Source organism: Oculina patagonica, chromosome 5 (assembly GCF_052425735.1).
Source record: "Oculina patagonica isolate OP01 chromosome 5, crgOcupat, whole genome shotgun sequence".
Classification (NCBI taxonomy): Eukaryota; Metazoa; Cnidaria; class Anthozoa; order Scleractinia; family Oculinidae; genus Oculina; species Oculina patagonica.
The window spans coordinates 3,384,445-3,402,122 of NC_135762.1; the positions used below are offsets into that span (position 1 = coordinate 3,384,445).

The 17,678-nt window shown below is 37.4% G+C and overlaps 1 protein-coding gene and 1 long non-coding RNA gene across 2 annotated transcripts in view; both read left to right on the top strand.

Moving 5' to 3' along the window:
• Window positions 1-17,678, top strand: part of LOC144654862 (RNA-splicing ligase RtcB-like) — a 176,424-nt gene that overhangs the window by 117,701 nt on the left and 41,045 nt on the right. The window lies entirely within an intron of this gene.
• The window catches only part of LOC144654807 (uncharacterized), a 3,345-nt gene continuing 1,701 nt past the window's right edge, over window positions 16,035-17,678 (top strand). The window contains exons 1-2 of the long non-coding RNA XR_013570995.1: window positions 16,035-16,194; window positions 16,409-16,723. This is a non-coding gene — a long non-coding RNA (uncharacterized LOC144654807). The remainder of the gene's footprint in view (window positions 16,195-16,408; window positions 16,724-17,678) is intronic.

A 17,678-nucleotide genomic window follows, 5' to 3' on the forward strand; every position in this document is an offset into this window, starting at 1 on the left:
TATTTTTAGAGAAAAAGTGAAACTCTTATTTGCGAATATGTTTAAAATAATTGTAAGCGTAGGAAAACAAAATATTCTTTCGCTTATTTTTCCGAAAAATTGATCTTGTAAAACCAAACAACAAGTGAACACTTATCTTCAATTTCCTAGCATTTATTTAATTGTTAGTCACTTTATATATTTAGCTTGTCCATTCTATCAAGATGAAGGGTTTTATAAACTTTAGGAAGTTTCAAAACGTGAGAAATAACTAAAGACTTCTCACACAAATAATTTTTTGCACTAAGAATACAAGTGTTTATTTTTATATTATTTATTTTGTTTTTATCTATTATTATTTTGCATGTACAGGCAATATTAGAATAGTGTAACGTTGATGTAAGTTGATAAAATGAAATTTATTAAACACTAGCTTGGCGTGATATTGGGCAGCCACTTTCACGAAAGTTGATTTGCGTGACAGGAATGTTTTATTTCAGCATGGGTCACGCATTGAGCTTCTTTCAACACTGATTACCGGAAAATAGAGTGTAACGATTGTGACGTGATTTTTTCGACCAACATTTGCCTGCGTTCGCTGTTTTGGTATAGGATGTTGCAAATGGTAACGGAGTCACATGATGCTGGGCAAGGACACACTCGATATCATAGTTATAACTCCCCCTGCCCAACGCTTTTGTCAAATCTCGCATACTGTTGTTATACTTGCTGAACAGGAATGGAAGTCTTTGACGTGTGAGTTACAGAAAACTGTCTGCTCCTCCGGGGACCTCAAGGGGCGATACTTTATGTTAATTTTTTCAGAGGCACGGCGAGCAAGAGAATTCTTTATATTAGATAGATAGTCCAGAGATGAGAGTATGAGCATGTTGGAAGAGATTTTATAAAAGCTCTGAACATGTAGGTGTTAATGTCTAACTATGACCTTTGGCGAACCCTACAATCGAGGGCTCCAGATGAGAGGGTGGCGGAAGCTCCTCATTGTGTTAGAACGTTACGGCATACATCGTATAGAAAGTGTGGCTTCGGAATTTTTCGACCTACTTCCGTTAGCCAGCATTACCACGATGCATAACCAATCATTGAAACTCCATCAACATCAGTACCTTACGTTTAATTTTCCAGTTGTAAATATTTGACCACTTACTATATACATATATGGGACTGTTAATTGCAGAATTATTTATAAAGGCTTACGAAAGATTCTAATTTTATTTTGTAGCTGTTTGTTCAAACAGTAAATGTTAACTTTTCGTAAAGCTTTCTGATTAGATGCGACAACGTGGAAGGGTCAACGTACACATTTGGCCATTATCGGCTTCCGTTGATTGAGTGATCAATTGTCGACTGAATTGTAAACAATTTTATACCCGGGTTTTATAACAAATCTTAAAATTATTATATAATTCATGAAAATACTGAGCATCAAAACTCGACTGAGCAAACGTTTAGTGGATCGTAGATCGTGACTAGTCAAAAGAAGATAAAATATTAATAGAAATACTACAAAAACGTTTGCACGTTGTCTGACTAGTCTTTGCAGTGTGTCTAAACTTTTAGTAGTTTAAGCTTCTGGGAGAGATTTCACAGCCGGAAAAAAACAGAATAATATAAATACGGATGTTGGTCATGTAAAATTGCATGTAGTTATGATGGCACTTTGCAATTCATATTAGCGCGGTTGTTTTAACACTTTAGATGCACGTACCTAATATATTACCGCCGCAGAAAGTTTGGAAAACAAGGCCGGAAAATCAAGCTCATATCATAAGTATCATAAGTGTCAGTTGTAGCTTGAGAAGTCAACGTCGTGGAATAAACCATTCTGTTGCTAATGCCGCCAGTCTTCTTGAGTTCTGCCTGGAAACAATCACCATGTCCCATTGCGATACTCATCATGTAACACTCAACTACACATTAGTCAAGTTCGATCTCAGACATTTAAGTTTTCTGTCTGTGAAAGTGGCATGGAGACAGCAACTGAGAAAGTGATCAATTAAAATAAAAACAGGTTTCACCAGGCATTTAACATGGATAAATCCTCGTCACAAGAGCTGTAAAAGCGGCCACCAATAAACCACATATGTGAAAGATGTTTTGCCCAAAACAATTTTATTTTAAATCCTTCTTTTACTGGACAAATTTAAAATGTACTTAACAAAAACTCGGCATAGTACTATTAGTAAAATGGTTAAATAAGACTTTTACAAATTCATAAATATTTCTAAGCATAAATTAATGTAACTGGTTTTGTTTGTATTCTCCGTACGCACTAACTGATTGGCAAAGTAGGTTGCCATATAATTGTTACTTACAAAAGTCATGAAAATCATGAAAAGTTCTTGTGTCATATTTCTCTTTAGCATATGATGCCAAGGAAACAATAAGTACTTAGTCCGTCTCTCAAATATAAACGATTAAGAAATGATAAATTATACATACGATACATTACATGTACAAGAAATCTTATCATAGTTAATTCTCAATTAAGAAATCAGTTCCTTGGTTATATGCAAATGATTTTTTTCTTTAATGCAGTGACGTCTCCTCTTCTTGAAATTAATATTGTTAAATCAGTTTTGCAAATCTAATGTTCAGTAGTTTACGGGAACAAATTTATCAGTAAAATAAAACTCTAAGTTTAGGGATCAAAAACGAATGCCACCGGAAGTTCAACTACAGTCCATTTCCAAACGTTTTCTCCTGTTCTGACGTCACATCTCTGTACCAGTCCTCTGTGGTAATACAACACTGCACGGCAGTAATGTCCACAACTTGGACACACGGCCTTGGTCAGGAATCGAGGCACACGACCTGGGTTGTCATCTTGGGCCCAGCTCCAAGGGCACTTGGTGGTTCCTGGCAGTTTCACTGTGATGACGTCACGACTACCTCGCTTTGGAATTCCCAGAGATGACTGCAGCGAGGCAGGAGGTTTCTCCACAAACAGGAAACTCTGGCGGAGACGTTTGAGGATCTTTGAAGGTTTAAGATGCACATTTGGACATGAAGAACTTTGAAGGGACGACGAAACCATGCTGATTAGAACAACAATCACCAAAAGCTGTTGCAATAAAATAACATTGTTAATGTTACATCCAGGACTTACTACCATTTTCTTGTTTGTTTTTTTATTTAGTACATTTTTAATCTTTCTAGTTTCTTTGCGGCTAGAGAGTGACTTATATTTCATCATTGAAGAAAGAAAAAAGCAAGAAGGACGATTTAAGTTTGCTTGTCCAAATTTTTGAACTCTCGTTAGACGATTCATGTAAAAGAAAATGAACTGGCTTACAGTATTTCATATCGCATATGACCTTGCAAATAATTAAAAGATACGGGGATAAATCGCCGTAGTAAAGAAAACGAGTAGATGCAAACAATAATGTAAACCTACCTGTGCAAACAAACCCATTTCCACAAGTTTGAAGTTTTGCTTTGTTTTCTCCTGAAACCTTAACAAACTATTCTTCTCGTACAGTAGAGAACGTTGACTTATATTTCTTGCCACGAGTTAACCTTCTTTTATACGTAACATTTATTTTTCCCTTTTGTAATCTAACCTTGCAACAGATTTAGTCCACAAATCATGGCGGTAAAAGTTATTTCTAACTTTTTGTTCCTTTACTTTAAAGTCAGTTAATATTTCCTTCATCTCTTCCACTCCCACTCCAATTTGAGGTTTTCCAGTCGATAAATTTCTCGTCGCCTCTTTTCTTATTTTCAATTGATATTGTAAGGGAAGCTATACAGTATTGATTTTGTAGCGGCTATTTTAACAAGTTCAACAACTATATGGTAACAGTATAGTTTCCGAGTAGAATGGTTACCTTGTTATCTTTGTATATACATTTGCCAAGCATAAGTTTCCCGTAAATGAAACATTATGTGTACATGCTGCGCAAAATTATGATTAAATATTGCACTGCATATCTAGGACAGATCCTTTAATGTTAGAATGTGACGAAAGTTTGTTGATATTGATTTTTGTCAAACTGCTTGAGTCAGAGACAACGCCCTAATGTGGGAACAAGACCGCGTTCCGGGTTGATATTAAGTTTCAGTATACTGATAATTTCTGTAACTATCTGTGTTTTGTATTTTAAAAATATCAAATTTCCATGATCCGCTTCCCTTTGTTAAGAAGCGTAACAAGAAGGTCACTATTGTTTAAAGAAAAACTCAAACTCATATATCTGCGAATACGTTTTAACGTCTAGATTAATAGTCCAGAAATCAGGGGCCGCGGAGCATTTTTCCAATTGAGGGGCTGACTAATGACTTGAAGTGGGGGCTTTAGATACTCTTCTCTTATGAGGTCTTTATTTTTCGGAAATATTGGGAGGGGGGGGGGGTGCTAAGCCTCCCAGCCATGGTCCCGCCGTGGGGCAAGCCAGGGCAACCTCCCAGCCGTGGTCCCTGGAAATACTATGCAGTGTATTGAAAAAGATTTTAAAAAAGCGCGATCTGAACATGTAGTGACATTATTAAATTTGACAAACTTTGGCAAACTCTACAATCGTGGGCTTTCATGAGGTTGGGTGAGAGGAAAAATGGTTCTCTCTCTTTCAATAGTGGCCTATTTTTGAACGTTTATCATTTTGAAAGTGTGGCTTCGGAATTTTTCGACCTACTTCCGTTTGCCAGCATTCAATAACCACGATGCATAACCAATCCCATTCATTGAAACTCCATCAACGTCAGCACCTTTATTATCATTAATTTTCTAGTTGTAAATATTTAACGCACTTACTATATACACTTACTATATGCGACTGTTAATTGCAGAATTATTTATAAAGGCTTAGGAAAGATCCTAATTTTAATTTGCAGCTTTTTGTTCAAACAGGAAATTTAACTTTCGTAAAGCTTTCTGATTAGATGCGACAACGTGGAAGCGTCAACGTGCACATTTGGTCATTATCGACTTACGTTGATTGAGTGATCAATTGTCGACTGAATTGTAAACAATTTTATAACAAATCTTAAAATTATTATACAAATCATGGAAATACTGAGTGTTGAAACTCGACTGAGCAAACGTTTAGTGGCTTAGACCACCACTGCAAATACCGCGTACGATCAAAAATTGCTCTGATGTTGGATCGTGACTTGTCAAAAGAAGATAAAATATAGAAATACTACAAAAACTTTTGCACTTTGTCTGATCAATCTTTGTAGTGTTTCTAAACTTTTAGTAATTAAAGCTCTCGGGAGAGAGATTCACAGCTGTAAATAACAGAATAATATAAATATGGACGTTGCATTTGGTCATGTTAAATTGCATGTAGTTATCATTACACTTTGCAATTCATATTAGCGCGGTTGTTTTTAACACTTAAGATGCACGTACAATATATTACCGCCGCAGGAAGTTTAGAAAACAAGGAAAATCAAGCTCATATCTAAAAATTAACAAGGACACGTCTGTAAAAAAATATATCTTACAGTTTAAAAGTGTTATCTATTCTTAGCTAAAGGCTTGCAATAATTTTAGATCTCAGTTTAACCCGGAACCCGAAAACCACTGAGCAGAAAAACAAATAGTTTAAGCACTTCAACTTCTCTGACGTAAGTATATAACGTTGGTAATTTGCATTTTGATATTTATTCATTTTCACGTCCGTAAATTTTGATGACATAGTGTTATATTAAACAGTAAACAATATCACGCAACCGTGTTTCCACGAAATTTTATAGTATTGGAAAAAACCGCTAAACGGCGCAATAATGCAACATATCGGTGCAACGTTTTGAACTTGCCTTCTCTTTATTTCTTCTTTAGTTTTGATAGCACCGCAAACCACTCAAAAAATTAATCTGGATCCTACGAATTTCAAAAAATGCCGGACTAGAAAATATACCATAGAGGCGTTATAGACCATGACAATTTAAAGCGCTTTCTTCCTAGTAAGTGACTTTTAATTTAGTGCGTAAACGGAAAATCACTTTTCGCGTAGGTAGTAAGTTTTTAGACTCGTGGAAAAAATTAAAACCAGAAATAAGTCGTTCAAATGAAAAAGGGGAAAAACCATTTTCGCTAGACTACGTGAAATTACATAAGTGAAAATAAAAAGGATAAAAGCAGGTCGATCTCGGTTTGGGGATAAGTCAGTTTAACATCGTATCCTTAGAAGTCTATACAGAAAAATAATTTTTTAAGTACAAACTTGAAAATGGGCACTTCTTGTGAAAAGGTGAGAGTATACTTATTATTCCACTACAATTACAGTTTAATTTTTTCATCTTTTTTAAATCCATTTCTATTTTTATTTCGATCAAGCTCGCTATCTTCAGTTGTTTATTTCTGCATATGCATAACGTTGGGTCTGTAAATTCGGTGTTCACCAAGACAACACTGTATATCTCGATATAATCCTGCAAATATTTTCTTCCTCGCGATAGGTCTAAACACGTCACATGACGCAGTCAAAACTTGGAAATGAAACCACCCTCTATTTTCAGCTTTGCGTTTTAAGTTTGCACGTTTTGCTTACATCCCAGGTAATTTGTTAAAATTGAATAACACTGCATACAGCGGACACGCGCGGGGCGTCGTTTGGTGTCCGTTATAGCGAGAGTCCGTGATAGCGGGAGTCATTTCCAGTCAAACCTCTTTCGCCGGGGATCTGGATTTTGTCTGTAATTGCGAGTGTCCGCAATAGTTATAGCGGGCTGTCCGCAAGGCGAGAGTTGACTGTATTTTGAACAGATTTTCAATAATTTTTTTTAACAAAATTAGAATTAAATTGGAAAAACGTTCCAGCAAAATGAGCAGTTTAAAACTATTTGAAGGATAATTTACACAACGACCTCCATTTGGCTTCAAGCTTATGTACTGTTATTTGTCCTTGGAAATTATCTGTTTCTCCAAGCTTGCAGTCTTCCTCGTAGCTTTGCTCTCGGGAACCTGGTCACTTCTCGGAACAGATATTATTATTAATTCAAAATATTTCTGTGTTTCTGATTAGCTTTCGATCCTCGACTAATTCCAGCTATTCGGCTAGCGCCGACCAAATTCGGAAGAAATTCCAATTATTGGATCGCAACCGTCCAATATAAAAAATTTTTGGATCGCGACCTCGTTCCCAGGATGATTATCCGATAGCAACCTCGTTCCCAAGAACTGCTGACGTCACGCGACTGAACGGCTTTGCTGCCGAGTAGCAGGTTGAAAGCGGGAAATGGCCGCTAGATTTGAGCATTACGAAGATGTAAAATTTAAAGTTATTAGAAGACAAGGAAAGTCAAAACACGGAAAAAGCAACGAAGGGGAGTCGATCGATTTTGAAAGAGTATCTTCAAGAGGAAAAGATCCCTGATCCAACCACAGCGGAGGACTTGGAGCGGTTTTACGAAAATTCTACGTCAAAGTAAGCAAGAATCGGGGTCGATGGAAACCTGTACTCGAAAACATTGCTTTGTGTCATCAGATTTAGCTTCAATAGGCACTTCAAGCAAGTGCTAAATATCGACATTATAAAGGAAAAGAAATTTAATGAAGGTAACCGAGTTTCAGAAGTTTAAATCAAATTTAAAAGCGAACGTTGTTGTGTATTTGTGTACTTTGCCTACTGTCAAAACCCTGTTAAATTCATTTTGTGCATTTGGAGCTCTGGAAATATTTTGAAAGAATAATAAAACAATTATTGAATTCAGCTTTCGTATGATACGAAGAATTATGCAGATCTCGGAGGGTGTTATCCGCCTCAGCCTTCGGCTTCGACGAATAACACCCCCCTCGATCTGCATAATTCTTTATATCATACTTAGCCTCATCCAATAATAGCTAAATATCCACGGACAAATATCAGTACATCTGCATTTTGCGCCAAATGAAGTTTATTGCTTATGTATCGAAACTCGAAGTTGATGATTTTCTTTCTTCTCAATATCTGACGCCTTGACATTGCATCGATAAATGTGGGGAGAAGTTAGACCATGATCGACCTTGGAAATAAAGAGTTTTCCAAGTCAAGATAACGTTTATTTTTATAGTTGGCGTGATATCTTTTCTGTGGCTTTTGCCCTGTCGGAACTGTATCATTTTCCTTTTGTCTAATTTTTCCTTTTCGATATTGGTCTAACTCTTACTTTTTCTGCATATTTTTAAAACAATACATTTCTCTAACACGGCGTACAAACGAATGGTAGCGAACACGTCACCGCAAAGATTTCGAATAGAGTTTTCATATTTTGCAGCCCACAAAGATACCCAGAAGTTTGACATTCTAGAATTGACGCATTCAAAAAACTGAGTTGGAATAAATTTAAGGGAAAGCCAAAACCTTTTTTTCCCTTAGCTTAGCAGCGAGAGCGGAAGTTAATTATTGACAAGGCAAAGTCAACTACCCAAGCATAAGCTTCACGGGTATCTGTAAAGTTTCTTTCCTTAAATTAACAAAATTAATAAATTTCATTTTTTTATCTTTTTTCAGCTATTTGCTATTGCCATATTAATCAGCGTAATTTCCACATCGCTCCAAGTCTCTTGCCCAGAAGTCCGTCAAAAACCTCACAAGACTCTTAGACGTCTCCGCCGTAATTTTATGTTCGTGGAGAAACCTTATGCTTCGCCAAAGTCATCTCTGAAAATTCCTGTCCGAGTTAGTCGTGATGTCAGTTCGATGATGCCTGGAACTTCAAATTGCCCTTGGACCTGGAGCCAAGATGACAACCCAGATCGTGTCCCTCGATTCCTGACCAAGGCCGTGTGTCCAAGTTGTGGACATTACTGCCGTGCGGTGTTGTATTACCACAGAGGACTGGTGCAGAGGTGTGACGTCAGAACAGGGGAAAAAGTTTGGAAATGGACTGTGGTTGAACTTCCGGTGGCTTTTGTTTATGATCCCTAAAAGAACTTTATTTGTTCAGCACTTATATTTAATATATTTATAATGACGAGTAAAATATAAGCAAATGTATATTTTTATAAATTGTTTTGATTAACTCTATATTGACCGTGTAAGATAATGTGATATATGTACAGAAAGATGTATTAATTTATTTGTTTATTTATCAGACTTGTTACTTCTGTACATCTGATATGTAAATAAAGTTTTTAAAAAGGTTAAGTCTTGAGCTTGGTGGCCCATACTTGCTGGAGTTTATTCCGGGTCTCGTAGCATTAATTAAGCGACTAAAAATATTAATACTCCTCCCTGGATGGGATGCTAGACCACCGCAGGGTTACCCCTCCCCAGCATTATTTCGCCGGTACTTATTTTTTCTGGTTGGAGAGAGGTACGATGGGAGTTAGTAGATAATTACCGAGGCTCAGGCTGAAGCTACACGCAATACATACAATAAAATTGACTCTACTAAAACCCTATTTTTCTCTCTCTGCATTACATCGACAATTTCAGTCGCCTCCATGCTGATGTTTTGGTTCGTGGCTGCAATCGTCGATATATTGCAGAATGAGAACAATACGATTTTAGGAGTGTCAGTAACTATTAACGTGCCTTGCATTGCCCAAGAACACAACACAATTGGCCGTTCCGAGGTTGCACAGGGGACTGGGGCGAGTTTCAAATCTTAAGTTATCGATAATCTGACACCACTACATGAAAGATCATGGTGAGATAGGTTATTTGACCAAGTTTGATGCTTTCAAGATGAACAGAAACGAAGTTATGGACCTTGAAACATGGTTCAAAACAAAATTAAAAACTCGCCCCAGTCCCCTGTTTGCAAGGGAAAAAAACGCCTGATCGCAGGTTACCTTGAAACGGCCAATGACCCCGGCCAGAGTTCGAACCCGGACCCTTTGATCCGTGCGCTTACTATTAGACCACCTACCTAAAATAAAGGAGACCAAGTCTATATATATATATTTCTGTGTCACTGGAATGTGTGTTTCACTTAATTCTTGCAGCGTTTCAGTCCATCTAGTAAATGGACAATAAATTTGGTTAAAGCTAGGCACTCACTAGGGGACAAGTCGCAGGGAATAGCCAAAGGGACCTATCCCTTAGGTGTGTTATGATGAAGGGACAAGTCGCAGGGACTGGTCGCATGTACGATACACACTAGGGGACTAGATCCTGAGATCGGGAGACAAAAGTCTAACGTACTGAGCACGCCTGGTACCCAGAAAACAAAATGGCGGGCTTCCGCAGGTGGCGAGTCTTTTTGTTTTTAATGATGTTGTTGGACGAAGAGGAGAGAAAAACGGTTAACAGAACTCAGTGGCAACGTAAGTTGCTCCAGAGGAGGGAAGAAATGGCGCATACCATTCAATTTTTTCTGGCTGTGGAGGACACACCGAAATTCTTTGAATTTATCAATGTGGTATGAATGTGGTATCCGAAGTTCCTTGAATTGGACAACCTAATCTTTGTGGTTTTTATCCGACAAAAGTGGGTTTTCATTGTAAAACTTGATAAGGATTTGAGACGTGGAAACACTCAATCCTGTATTGACCGTTTCAGCATCACTTTCCACTTTTTTTTTTTGCCATTTTGAAAAAAGGCGCGATAGAAGCTGGGTTCTAAAAGTACGGCTTTCATTAGCTAGAATTCCGGAAACGCGGGAATCCGTTCCCATGAACGTTGAAAACCGATAAACTCTAGATAATTGACCGATTTGTGGGACAATTGATCCCTGGGACTACGTACTATTGCCAGAAATCAAACCAGCTTAATTCGTGAGACTAGACGCAGGGACCAAACATGTGGTCCCTGCGACTAGAATTTCCATGCAAAACAGGAACACACACTAGGCGACTTGTCCCCGAAGCAAGTCCCCGCGACAAGTCCCTGCGACTAGTCAACTAGTGTGTGCCGACCATAATAAGGTGAAAAACGGGACGTCTGGCGCGTGCATGTCTAAAACAAGAAATGCGACAAGTCAAGCGGTTGAGCTTTTTGTTTTTCAAATGGGGTATTAGAAAGGTGTTTTTGATAGGACAGACTTATAGAAGTTACGAAAATTACCAAAATAGTTAAAACACGAGTTATTATATTGTAAAAGGTGTCGATTGTCCTCTCCGCAAGCATGAGCGATCAGCTGCAGGTAGGTGACCTCTATTTATTAATTTAAGAGAAATGATTCTACGGAAAAAATGAATACTTTTAACTTCCTCTTAAAAATAAGTTATTTAAACTTGCATAAGCATTGCATCATAAAGTTATCCCAAATTTTGTTAGGCTCTTCTACATTGCATTGAAAAGGAAACATCTAAAAAAATTTAAGATAATAAATCTCAAAACTAATTATACGCCAATAAAACACTTAAATATCTCATAATAAATAAAATAAAACAGCCAATAAAAGCCAATAAAACAGGAAAATATCTCATTTCTTTAATTCGTCAGACGTGAAAAATACACAAATTCACTTCTAAAATAAACTATTCAAAAGTGTGTTGGATCAGTGAGCGATGCAATAGAACTACAAGTAATCAAGTTTAGGGGTCATAAACGAATGCCACCGGAAGCTCAACCACGGTCCATTTCCAAACTTTTTCTCCTGTTCCGACGTCACATCTCTGCACCAGTCCCCTGTGGTAATACAACACTGCACGACAGTAATGCCCACAACTCGGACAAACGGCCTTGGTCAGGTAGCGAGGCACACGATCTGGGTTGTCATCTTGGCCCCAGGTCCAAGGGCACATTGTTGTACCCGGCATGTCAACTTTGACGTCACGACTAACTCGCTTTGGAATTCCCAGAGATGACTGCAGCGAGGCAGAAGGTTTCTCCACAAACAGGAAACTCTGGCGGAGACGTTTGAGGGTCTTGCGTGGCTTTAGATTTACATCTGGACATGAAGAACTTTGGAGCAACGACGAAACCACGCTCGTCAGAACGACAATGACGAAAAGCTGTTACAATAAAATTGCATCTTTAATGTTAAACGTGTCATAGTTGGAGTCAGGCTTTTAATTTAGCCAGGTGGGAGTTCAGGCGTCCTATAAGACGGCCACTTTTCAAAGGAAATTAATATGAATAACTGTACAAAGAGTTTTTGTTTTAGCAAATTTGGAAATGTCGATACCTCTGCACTTACACCTGCAGAAAATCACCTTGCATCCTTGCCCTCCTATGGGGACAAAGTTAGGCCTTATAAAAACTATGGACTCCCAATTTTTAAAACCTGGCTAAAATCCTGGTTGGAATACTGAGAACTAGCATTTACTATTATCCACTATTTATGGTTTAAGTTTATAAGTTACGAATATAGTTTCTTTGCGTTTAGAGTATGACTTGAAGGACTAAACTGATCGCAGTATACAATACTTTATGGCATAAAACACATATTTGTAAAAGACGAGAGTGTTAAATCGTCTTCAGAAATTTTAATATGACAAAAAAACTAGTATTGTTTAATGCCTTATCTTGATTAAAGAAAGAGAAAAGAATAAAGTAATTTTACCCGTGTATAAGAGAATTCCATGTTCACCGTTTTGAATTGTTGCCTTGTTTTCTCCTAAACCTTTACAACTATTCTTCACTTGTAGTTGAATACTTTGACTTATGCCCCAAGCCATAAGTTGACCTTCTTTTATACCATTAAGTTTTCCCTTTTGCAATTAAACTTTTAACAGATTTAGGTCGCAAAACATGGCGGCAAAAGTTATTTCCAATTTGTTGTTCCTTTATTTCAAAGTCCGTTAAAATTTCCCTTATTTCTTTCACTCCCACACAAATTCTTAGACTTTTTTAGTAGATCATTTTCTCCACACTTCTTCCTTAATTTTGAATTGATATTGTTAGGGTAGCCTGTGACAAATTGATATCTTACAGCAATTACAGCAAGTTCAAACTGTAGAGTTAGTTAAAACCAAAACCGCTTCACTGTTAACAACACTTTTTGCAGCAAAGACTTTCCCTGAAGTCTTAAAACTTTGCACTTGTAGCTTGAAATCCACTTATCAAGGACAGATTTTCCTTCTGTACCCTGGAAGTGACAAAATAAATTTGTTGATATTGATTTCTGGGAAATGCTTTAGTCTTAAGTCTCCGCTAATGCACAAGACCGCATTCCATTTTGATATTACTTTTCTGTGTGCTAATAAGTTTGCAATTATACTTTGCTTTCGTTGAAAAATAGTTTTTAAATTTTCCGCTTCGTTTTTGATCAAGCAGACACTGAAAGGGAGCCAATTTTCAGAAAAGAAAAAAAACTCACAAAATTTGTGATTGTAATCCGTGCAGATTTTTCCTACACATGATTGATCTATACTCGTCACGTGACGCAGCCTGACATGGAAATAAATTATAAAATACCTTATTACATGAAATTTTGGCGTCACGTTAATTTAGCGATTTTGAAAAACCCGTATTTAGCGACACTTTAATTTAGCGATTTTTCGTAAATTTTGCAACATAAGTCACTTAATTTTAGCGATTTCACAAGCTGAAACTTTTTTGCGAATTAAGGTAAGGTATTCAAAACTTTTGCGATGACAATAGAACATGTAAAAAAAATTATTAAACGTTTGTCTCATGATGTGCGTAGTCACTTGGTGATTCATATCACAAGTGACTACACTGTTGTTACGTCATAATCGACCGTAAAATAGCGTGATCATGTGAAACGGACCAGATGGCGGAATGTCATATTATACTTTTAGCGATGATTTAAATTTAGCGACACTTAATTTTGGTGCATTTTAATTTTAAATCGCTAATATCGCTAAATTAAAGTGTCGCCAAAATTTCATATAATAAGGTAGCCTCTTTTTGCGTAAAAATGTCAATCGAAATTTGTCCGTGGAATGTTCCGAAAAGCGCCGAATAGTTCCGAGAGCTACGCTCGAGGAAGACCGTGATCTTCGACGAACAGATATTGTTCAAAGACAAAATATCAGTGGATATTTTTGAAACCAAATGGAGGTTATTGCGTCGATTGTCCTTAAAATAGTTTTATACTAAATGCCGCTCATTTTATATAAGTTAAAAATACGCCTGATTTACTAATAACCCATTAACACTGACTAAGCTGTATCGTTAAACATGCTTTGAAGACTTGACAGTAAAAAACAAAGCTCTTATCAATTGAGACTCCATCAGGAGTGATTCTACATTTACATCTACATTTAATATGTTATGGCTGCCGCAAGTTCTGTGATACCCCGGAAGAGAACATTGGAGATCTATTTGGACGAGTGTTTTTCCTTTCACCCACGAATCTTGGTATTTACTTGCCTTGTAGTTTGTCATTTTGCGGGTCACACATGAATTACTATAGATAATTTGCATAGACCGCAAAACAAAGAGTTCAACCGCTTGACCTGTCAGTTTTCTTGTTTTAGACATGCACGTGCCAGATATCACTTAATTGAAGCTAACCTAATTTATTGTCCATTTACTTGATTGACTGAAGCACTAAAACAATTTCCCCAGGAACACACATTCCAGTGACACAGAAATGTATTAAGGTCGGGACACACTAGGCGACAAGTCGCTCCGTGTGTAGTGCTTCAAAACAAGTCGCTGCGACTGCTTGTTCGGTGCAGACGCAGTTTTTCAATTCAATATGGCGAAAATACATGACGCTCTCTCATTGGTTAATTTATATTTTGTCGCAGCGACGTGAAACGAAAGTGTACACACGCTGCGACAACGCTGCTTTCGCTCATTTTGTCGCTGCGATATCAGTCGCACGAATTCAGACTGGTTTGAATTCCTGTGACTGATCGCAGCAACAAAGATGGTCAAAAAAATGCACCCATGCCACACGAGGCAACATGTTGCAGCAACTTGCCCCCTCGATATGTTGCAGCGACATGTCGCCTAGTGTGACCCGACCTTTAAACCATGTCAACTTGATTTTAAGGGAGGCGCAGTGGTCTAATGGTTAGCGCGGAAAATATCCTTTTCTCTCCACTGCAACACCACGCTAATCTGCCTAAAATTTAAACTTTATAAAGCGCCTTTCTTAACGAGCATAAACAACCTTAGGCTATCTCCTTTTCTAAATTATGCGTGAATCTAACTCATCTACGAGGCCTAATCTCACCTAATAATTAGATCACAAATTTGACCTTGTCCAGACCTAGTCCAACGTCCGCAGACAACTATCAGTCCATGTCTGCGCCAACCGAAATGTAACCTGCGATCAGGCGTTATTTTTCTCCCGGCGGTGTAGTTTTCCCCTTCCCTTCGCCGCGAAAAAAGAAAGCCTGATCGCAGGTTACGCCAAATGGAGGTAATTGTGTAAGTTTTTTAATCACTGAAGGGAAATAAAGTTCACGCTCATTTTTGCTATTATTTTATTCCTTGAGAACTGAAAGCATGAACTTGCCTCTCCTTTTGTTTAATCTGTAGTCACTTATTTTATTATTCGTTTCAGAAGCAGTCTCTTCCATTCAGTGCAAGCCATTCAATCCAAATGTTTTAAAGTTTAAAATTACGTTTAATTTATTCGATGTTTCCTAGAAATAACAGAAACATTTACTTACACTTCTCTGAAATTTCTTTTTGTTTTGTTACCTTAGAAAAACAAAGAAGTTCTATTTTTTGCTGAGACGATATTGGTACACTGTATACTGCATATTTTTGGCTCAATAAAACTAGAAGACATCAATATTGAGATATGAATTCGAAGTAGCCGCTTAATTTCGGTGTCACCGATGTTTTATTTGAATGAGTTAAGCATGCATTGAGCACAACAACAGATACGCGCAAAACTTTGGCGCGGAAAACAGCGAAGGAAAGAGTAAAACGAAAATCAATTTTTGTTGACTCCAAATGTGAGTTCTATCAGAATTTTTTATTTAACAATTAGACTACGAGCCCAAGTTTTCTATAAGCAAATAGTCAACGAGGCGCAGCCGAGTTGACTATCGCTCACAGAAAACGAGGGCGAGTTGTCTAATTGTTTTAGTAGAAACTCTATAGGATTACAGTCCAAAATCTACAATATTGTGCACTTTGAAGACAAAAATCAAGAAAATGTACCGCTTAACAGTGCGGCGCGTAACCAGAACTGGATATCTGATGACGTCATATTTTTTCAAAATGGCGCCCGCTTCAAGGAACAGTATAGTGGTAGAGTTTTTAGGTCCTGTATGTCCCACAGTACTTTGGGAACGTGGCCTTTGAACAACAAGATAATAGACGAGTGTGAGAAAATGGCGTCTTTTCACGTGTTCTTTGAGTTCTAGAGGAAAAAATATTGATTTTTGGAGCATTCGATAGCCTGAAGCTGCTTGACCAAGCATCAAACATCTAAAGATAAAAGGTGCGCAGCAATTTTTTCCATCTTTGGAAAAAATATTCTTAGAATCTACATAAAATTTGCTTTGATTTAGTACTATTTTCGTTGTAGTGCAAGAGTTATTCACATAGTGCTGTGGTTTTGAAGATACAACTATGTGTCACGCCATGTGCGTTATTTGTAAAGTGATACATCGACTGGACTGCTTATGCCATGTTCCTGTAATGTTCTTTTGCAGTCTGATGGAATAGCACATCGCTTTCGTGAAGAAAAGGTGCCGGTTGTGTAAGAAAACCTTGTCAAAGTCAAAAACGGTCCAGAACTGCTTTAAGACAGAGGTTCGAAACGAAATTTTGGAGTTTTTTAACATCGATGTTGAGTGAGTAAGACACCAAAGCTGTTCACCCGGAGAAAGTGTATTCAGCCTGCAGACGATCCGGATTTGAGCTTATTAAAACCTGTTCAACATAACAACTATTAGTAGAAGTCAAGTCCCTTTACTAACTATGGTCAAATGCATCAATTTCATCTTTTACTGGTGGATGAAAATAAGGTAGGTTTTTATTTGTACATGTATCAGACCCATGGGTAAAAACAATAGTTATAAGCTTATACCTGGCTGAAAACAATGCAAATAATTAATTGTCTTTGTCACATAAATCACAGCAGCAAATAAAACAACTCTGCATACAAATTAAGAAACTCCTGTTATTGCTGGGTTGTTTTGTTCAACCAGTTTGCAAGTTATTTTGTCTGTGTTGCCTGGGTCTGGACATTGTGGTCAGGCTGTAGCATATAAAACTGTGGTCCCCTGTTTTGTGAGTCAAATGAGTCTGAATGAGTCAATCAGGAAAAAAGTGATTTTCACACAAAATTAGTTATAACCTATTGAACCACAATATATTTTGCCTGAAGTACTCCAAATCATTGCATGTGGTTGGTTTTAATTTGTTAGTAATGGTTGCACTGGCTTTTTTTCAAATTAACTTCTGTTATATAATTTATTTTTTGTGGGAGGTGCAGTGGCCCATTAAGCTGGACTCTAGATTACGCATTCCAGGTTCGAGGCTCGGCCAGGGCACTGCATTTTGTTCTTGGGCAAGAAACATGCCTCTCCCACCCAGATGTATAAATGGGTACTGGTGATTTTACTGTCGGGGGAAACCTTGTGATGGACTAGCGTCCCATCCATGGGGAGTAAAATACTCCTAGTCACTTAATGCTACAAAAGCCGGAATAAGCTCTGGCTGTATGGGCCACTAAGCTCGGACGCATTCTTTTTTTTTTTAATCATGCACTCATGACTTATTAACTTATAAGACTCATATAATATTTATTTTCATTTCTGGTATTTTTGTAGTATTTACGTAATTGCTCATGGATATATCTTGCTTGTTAAGTTGAGGGTGGCTGACTAAATTTTAAATTCATGTTAGCATTTCTTGCACTAAAAATTAAGAATTTCAAATTTGAGAGCATCTATGGTAATTATAACCTTATTTCCAAAG